Source organism: Chenopodium album, chromosome 2 (assembly GCF_948465745.1).
Source record: "Chenopodium album chromosome 2, dcCheAlbu1.1, whole genome shotgun sequence".
NCBI classification, from domain to species: domain Eukaryota; kingdom Viridiplantae; phylum Streptophyta; class Magnoliopsida; order Caryophyllales; family Amaranthaceae; genus Chenopodium; species Chenopodium album.
In genome coordinates, this window is record NC_137835.1 from 3148316 (window position 1) to 3155492 (window position 7177).

Genomic DNA, 7177 nt, shown 5'->3' on the forward strand with positions numbered 1-7177 from the left:
ATTTGTGTATAAATATAATGTGAGATAAGTATACAATTATTCTTGAATATATATGTCACATTGACTCATATAGCAGTTGTCTTAGTCCCTAAGTTCACTCTATTAGATGGATCTATCCAAAAAAACCTCGCCATGTCATGTTGGATTATTGCATACATAATTTGGCCACGTCACACATGAATGGACAAGGGGGAAAAAAAAAAAAAAACCATAAAGAGAATAAAGTGGGAAATTTTTTACGCATGAAAAATGTGAAAGGAATTGACAATGATTTTGACAAATTAAAGGAAAAAGAGATAAAATCGCACTTGTTTTCCAACTCAAAAGAAGGCCAAAGTGCCTTGCCCTCCCAATGCCATACTGCCATATAATTTCTCCCTTATTCCTTATGTTTGCTCTTTTCAATTTTTATTACCCTTTTGGAGACCATTTTTTCTTTACCGAGCAAGAGGATGAGATGGGATAGAAAGATTGAAAGCGTTGGCAAAAAACACGATGACACGAGAAGCACACTATTAGGCCAATGGCCGTGCATGGATATCATTTTAACATTTGACATACACCACTGCGTCATAAGCACAATAATGACTCAATCATCTAATTTTAATTTAAATCAATTTATTAGAAAGTAATGCAAAGTATTAAATTATTAAAGAAACCCATGTCCATTGGCATGTATGGCGATACTCACACTAGGGCTTGTTCTCATTGACTGAACTGAACTTATTAGAGTTGAACTGAAATAAATATTTTATAAGAGAAGGAAATTAGGTGGTGAATTGAACTAAACTGAACTTATTAGAGTTGAACCGAAAATAATCTGATGAGAACGGGGCCTTAAGCTTAGTTGGATCGTGCATGTGTTTTGTCTAAAGAAACATTATTGACACGTATAATTCTTACATGACACGCTTTTTCTTTGGTTCATTCCAAACATATATGGTCCACTGGCATAGCACAGTACATTGGCTAGTACGACTTGACCTATATTCGACTCTACATATGAAAAACGATTGGGGAAAAAAAACCTCATATATTAAAATTAAAACTGTATAAAAATTATTACCATATATTAAAGTAATGAGTGTATGTTCTTCAGCTCTTGCTTATATATCCGTACACATTTATGGATTTTAAAGTCGTAGCAAAATTCTACTGAAATACTACCAAAAATAAGAATGGGTCTATTATTATTATCGTACAAGAGGATTGAATAATTGGGAATAATCATGTACGGAATAGTATATATAATGCTTGGATAATTATTGTCATTTGATGGTGTATAATTAGAATTAATTTTTTTTTAAAAGGTTCGGATAACTTTGTTGAGGAGCGAGGAGGGAGAGGGGATGCTATAAATATATGATAGGATTGGTTATTTAAATTTTTGGATAAGTTAAAGTGAATGAAAACAAAATTAATTACCTAATTAGCTAGCTTGAACTTTCTTTAATCACATCGTATGTGCCTTGAGTATAGTAGACGTTTTTTGGCTTGTTTCTAAGAACCTTTGTAAGTGGACCATGAGAGGACGAAGAAAAAGACAGGACTAAAAGTAGGTTCTAATCTTTTCATTCTCTCTTGATAATAATTAACATGCATTCATTATTTGTCTATATATATATATGATTAGTTTTGTGCCCGTGCAATGCCCGGGTTATTTATTGAATTTTAAGATAAATTTTTAATCAATATGTCAATTTTTAAAATATATCATTGATACAAAATTAGTTAGGAATTGATGTGTTTTTGTGACAATTTAAACTATTTAGTAGACATTCAATTAATGACTAATAATAATAATATTGGTGAAAAATATTTCTTAACCCGTAACCTGAAATAATGACCCTGTTTGAAATGACTGGTGACCAGACTCGATTGACAGTGACAGGTCTACACTTAGTAATAAAATTATATTAGATTATGAAGTATATATTATTCAAATTGATTAGAATATATTATAAATAATGGATGTGGTGCATTTTGAACTAATTCCTTCGTTCCAAAAAATATTATGGTACAAAAAATAAATGTATATGATAATTTATGAGAGTTATAAATTAATTATTTTTTGAATAAAATAATAATTCAATTTGTACATATGAAATATTGGTACTTTATCGAAAATAAAATTCTAAATTAACAATTTTATCCTAAAATTATATCCAAATTTGACTGAAAATAGAATTATAAACTAATTTTTTATCCTACAAATCGAATTCTATATAATTTTATCCTACGTGGCGTGACACATGACGAAAAGTTAAAACACCAAGTGTCGTCGTCTCGTCGCCTGGCTAAAAGTTTAACTTTATATATTAATAATTTTATCCTACGTGGCGTGACACTTGGCGAAAAGTTAAAACGCCAAGTGTCGTCGTCTCGTCGCCTGACTAAAAGTTTAGCTTTATATATTAGTTATATGATATGATGTCATTTAATTGTGTTTATATGAAATGGAATGGTATATAAAAGTCGGAATAGTTAGGGCTTGTTCTCATTGACTGAACTGAGCTGAACTGAACTGAGCTGAACTGAACTGAACTGAACTGAAATGAATATTTTATAAGAGAAGGAAATTAGGAGCTGAACTGAGCTGAACTGAACTAAACTGAATTTCAACGTATGAGAACAGACCCTTATTTACTATATATATGTGATATGTCGATGAATTAGTTGTAAATTTGTAATTCACACGCTCGCATACATGATTGATCGATATTTAAAATAGAAGTATAGAATAGATAAAAATGAGATAACTACATACTACGTATAATTTCGAAGCATAAGAGATTTTTGAACAAAATTGAATAGGGTCCTTGATCGATATGATTAAATGGTAGGAATATATAATAATGTTACAGCTACTTCAATATATGCATAGTAGCACACTAGCACACATGCACTTTGTTAATTTGATATTGTACAAATCAATGAACAGACAATTTAATTAAGTTAACTATTGCTTGATATAAGAAGCATATTATTATAAGTATTTTCTATCATGGGACACACTGGTCTCCTTTTTTTTTTTTTTTTTTTTTTTTAACTTCTTTTTGGCTCTCTGTCATGCACCATATATGGCTGTGAAGTAAGTTAATTAGTACTAGCATATTACAAAGATAGATGATGAAATGATTTATGAAAGTATATATACTTGCAAAGTTGCAAAGCATAGGTATTATTAATGATAGCTATTGATTGATTTATATGAGAAATCATGTCAATTTACTAAAGAGTACGACTACTAATCATTTTGATAGGGAAGCTACAATAGGAAGGGATTACCGACTACTAATCATTTTGCAAAGTGCAATTACTTTTTAATAAATTTCAATCACACTAATTATAGTTTTATATGCATTGTATGAGATGTAAAATTATTTTTTTAGATAGATATTTATATATTGGGAGATAATTAACAATACACTTCATTGCATGGAAATCAAAGTTCAAATGTCGATTAATAGCTACACGTACGGTGCAAGAAGCTAATTAAGCTAGGAAGCAAATCACAAATTCTATATATTATAATATGTGTATTATTGACTTTATTGTACATGACCATGTAGAGTTCTCTTGTTAGTCCTTTCATCTCCACCCAAGTGACTGGGGTTCGATTTCTCATAGTCCCTATTCATGTGATAAAGTGAGGGTTCTTTTCCGTAGTTTACTGTTAAAATAATAAAAATAAATAAAAATTACAAGTCTCTTGTTAATCTTTTACGTATAAAGGTCAACCTATGTATTTATTAGTCCTTATTAATGAGGAGAGGAGAGGAGAGGAGAGGGGAGTTGATGACATTTCTTATATACATTGAATATTCAACTAGCAACCTATAATTCTATAAATCACCAAATGACTTCTCCAACACTAGACCAAGCCACACGTATAAGAAGGATCCATATTTGGTGCAAAATCGTACACAATGTGATGATCTCTTTTATTTTTAGGCAAGGAGACATGGTCTAACCTAACCGGACCTCAACTTACACTGTGATCTCTTATGAAGTCAATAATATCGGTTAAATTACCTTTATAAGATGTATGTATCTATAATCTTAGATTGAATCAGTTTAGTTTTTTATTTCCTCACGAGGAAAAAACCCCAAGAGACGCCTTGACTGAAATGGATAGTGCTAGCTAAGAATCTTTTGCGCAAATGTTATTAGAATAAAATTGACCACAGTATAAGGTCTTTTACGCACCTTGATATTTAATAATTTCTCGCCTTATCAATGTTGGGGGTTGGTATTGTATTTTTCTAATTCAGCAATAAATTATGGTTAGGTAATAGGAAATATTGGGAAGTGGTTGGTTAGTGGTAAGATCTTTGCTTTTGATTTTTCTATTATACTATTAGTCTATTATTAATATATTAACAATATTGATGATGATGGTGTTGTTATAAATCATTTCTTTTTAACACTTGATGATTTTTGTTTGAGAAACAAATAGAAACGAAAAGACTTCCAAAAGAAACATAATTGACTAATATTTTTATTTTATTAAATTTGCTTGAAAATTTGATTCTCTGAAAAAACAGTATATTATTCCTTTTGGAATTTATATTTTTGTTTAGACAACTTGATCTATTTTATAATTTGTCTCCTTGATTAAATTTATCACGTAATTTCATGATATGCGCGGGATCTTTCTCCCTTGTGCTCTACGTTATTTGTAGAAAATTATGAGGGTTTCATTAATAAATATGTACTACTAGACAATAATTGCTCATTTCAATAATAGATTCATAGTACATTTAATTAATATTAACTATAATCACTCTCTTTAGCCAATAACCACAAGTATACTACTCCACTTTATTTGAGCTATAGCAAAATGTGATTGAATTGTTACATAGTAACATAGTATTTTATTTGAGCTTCAATCATACTCGTAGCACTTTGTTACACTTACACAAAGCACACCTCATCCGACCCGACCGATACCAATCCGAAAAATATCCGATTCAAATTTGGACTCGCGTGGACATAATAATTTAGTACAGTATGACTTAACTTTAAAAATTTACCCGACCCGATCCAACAATATCAGACCCAATCCGATCATCCGAATTGACATCCCTGTTTACACACTCCATGATTAAGAGTGTATTTAATTCACTTATTTTTCACTAATGTAAACTTAATTATGTGTCCATCACATTTTAGAAGGATAATTGCTTCCGAAAAGGAATCTTGCTTTCGATTTTCTTACACTTGATTGGACTAGCTAGCTGTAAGTGTAAAAGGTTGTACTTCGTATTATAAATATAAACAAAATAAATACGTAATTAATGAAATTTTAGATAGATTATTCACAAAACATTATTTTTCATGTATGGTAAGACTAAATCACGTACATATGCGCTCTAAATAAACTCCTACCTAATAGAGTACATTTTTTTCCCATGCTAAAAAAATAAAATTAAATTAAACAAAAAAAAAAGAGTAATAAAAAAAAAATCTAAGTGTTTTACATCTCACATACAATTTCTGAAATGTCACTCAACATTGTAATAAATGAAAGTTAGTTAAAAAAAAATAAAACTGAAGGCTCCTTTGGCAGAGTATAATTGAGTCGCACGAAATTAACCATCATAGCTTCATCCCTTCATACACACGCCACAAAGTGATAGCTTAGCTTAGCTTCTAGCTCTCCCAAATTTGACCACTCAAATTTCCACATTTTTTGCCTATAATTGGATCAAAAGTAGTAAAATGTACTATTTTAATAATAATGACAAAACTAATTTACCAAAGTTTTATGCAAGGGATGATGAAGAAAAGTCAATAATAAAATTAATTTGTCTAATTTATTTATTTTTGCTAGTAATCCCATAAAAATAAATCTCCTGGCGGATGATCCTCAATGTGAGCCGTCGGCTCGTCGACTTCGGGTAGCTGCCAGTGTAGCGAGTCCTCGAATTTAATAACATTTTCAAGGTCTAAGAAGAGATCGGGCAAGTTGAAAAATATTGTGTCGTCAAAGTTGTGATCATAATTGGTTGATGAAGCTGACGATGACGTGTCGTAGTTGGATGACGTGGACGTGATTGTTGTAGCCGGGGAGTCGGCTTGAGCTGATGGCTCGGCTTGTGATGAGTCGGGGAAATCCAAGGCGGCTTTAATAGCGGCGGCTTGGATATCCTTAGGAGCCGTGCTAGATGGCTTGGGAAGTTGATTGGCTAACTCGGGAAAATTTAAGTACGCATTATGACCCTTAATGGCTAGGGCCGCCACGTCATGGGCTCGAGCAGCCATGTTAGCCGTGGCGAATGTCCCTAGCCATATCCTTGATTTTTTCCTAGGCTCGCGGATTTCGGATACCCATTTACCCCAATTCCTCATCCTTACACCCCTATACGTAGGGTGTTTCCCTTCAAAATTTTCGGTACACTTCTTTTTTCGACCCTCATTACTAATTTTCTCATTCGGCCTTTTCGTACGAGTTTTTATGGAGACGGAGGTGGTGGAGGAGGAGGTGGAGGGAGAGGTGGTATGGAGATCACAATATGAAGTGATCATGGATGGTTCTTCCATAAGGAATGCCTCAAAAATAAGGTTTTAGATCTTATTATTATGTGAATATATATACTATATATATGTGACTAACTAAACATAAGTAATATAGTAGCTTCTCGAGGAATAAAGAGTAAATGGGGTATATTTATAGGAAGAAGAGCCAAAAGACAAAAGTGGTAGAACTAGTATTGACACTAATTCGGCTCTTTCCTAGCTTTGCCCCATCTCCCACTCTCTTTATTTTTTTTACCCTTTTTCTTGTGTGTTTATAAAGGGACCCATCTTGATTTGTAGTATTATTTAAATTAATGTGAAAAATTATATGGCATTGACATTATTTTTAACAGGTTCCTTGTTAGTTGGTCTTAGTCCTCTGTTCTATTAACTACTTGTATAATCAATCTAGATCTCATTTATAAAGCATATATAATTTTATATTGTTACATGATTTTGCTAACCTCGTGCGATTAATTATATTCTAATAATTAGATAGTTAAATTGTATTATTAAGCAATTTACTAGGTTGTTAACATCTTAATATCAATGTTACGTCTATGATTATTATCATATATAAACCTTGCGAAATAATTTGTTCTCTTTAAATTTAAAAAATAAATAAAAGATGTTGTAATGAGGTTTTAAAAGCGAG

At 31.5% G+C, this 7177-nt stretch overlaps 1 pseudogene; it reads right to left on the reverse strand.

Moving 5' to 3' along the window:
* Positions 1–5187: 5187 nt before the first annotated feature.
* LOC145579830 (ethylene-responsive transcription factor ERF039 pseudogene) lies at positions 5188–6568 on the reverse strand (annotated as a pseudogene).
* Positions 6569–7177: the final 609 nt, after the last annotated feature.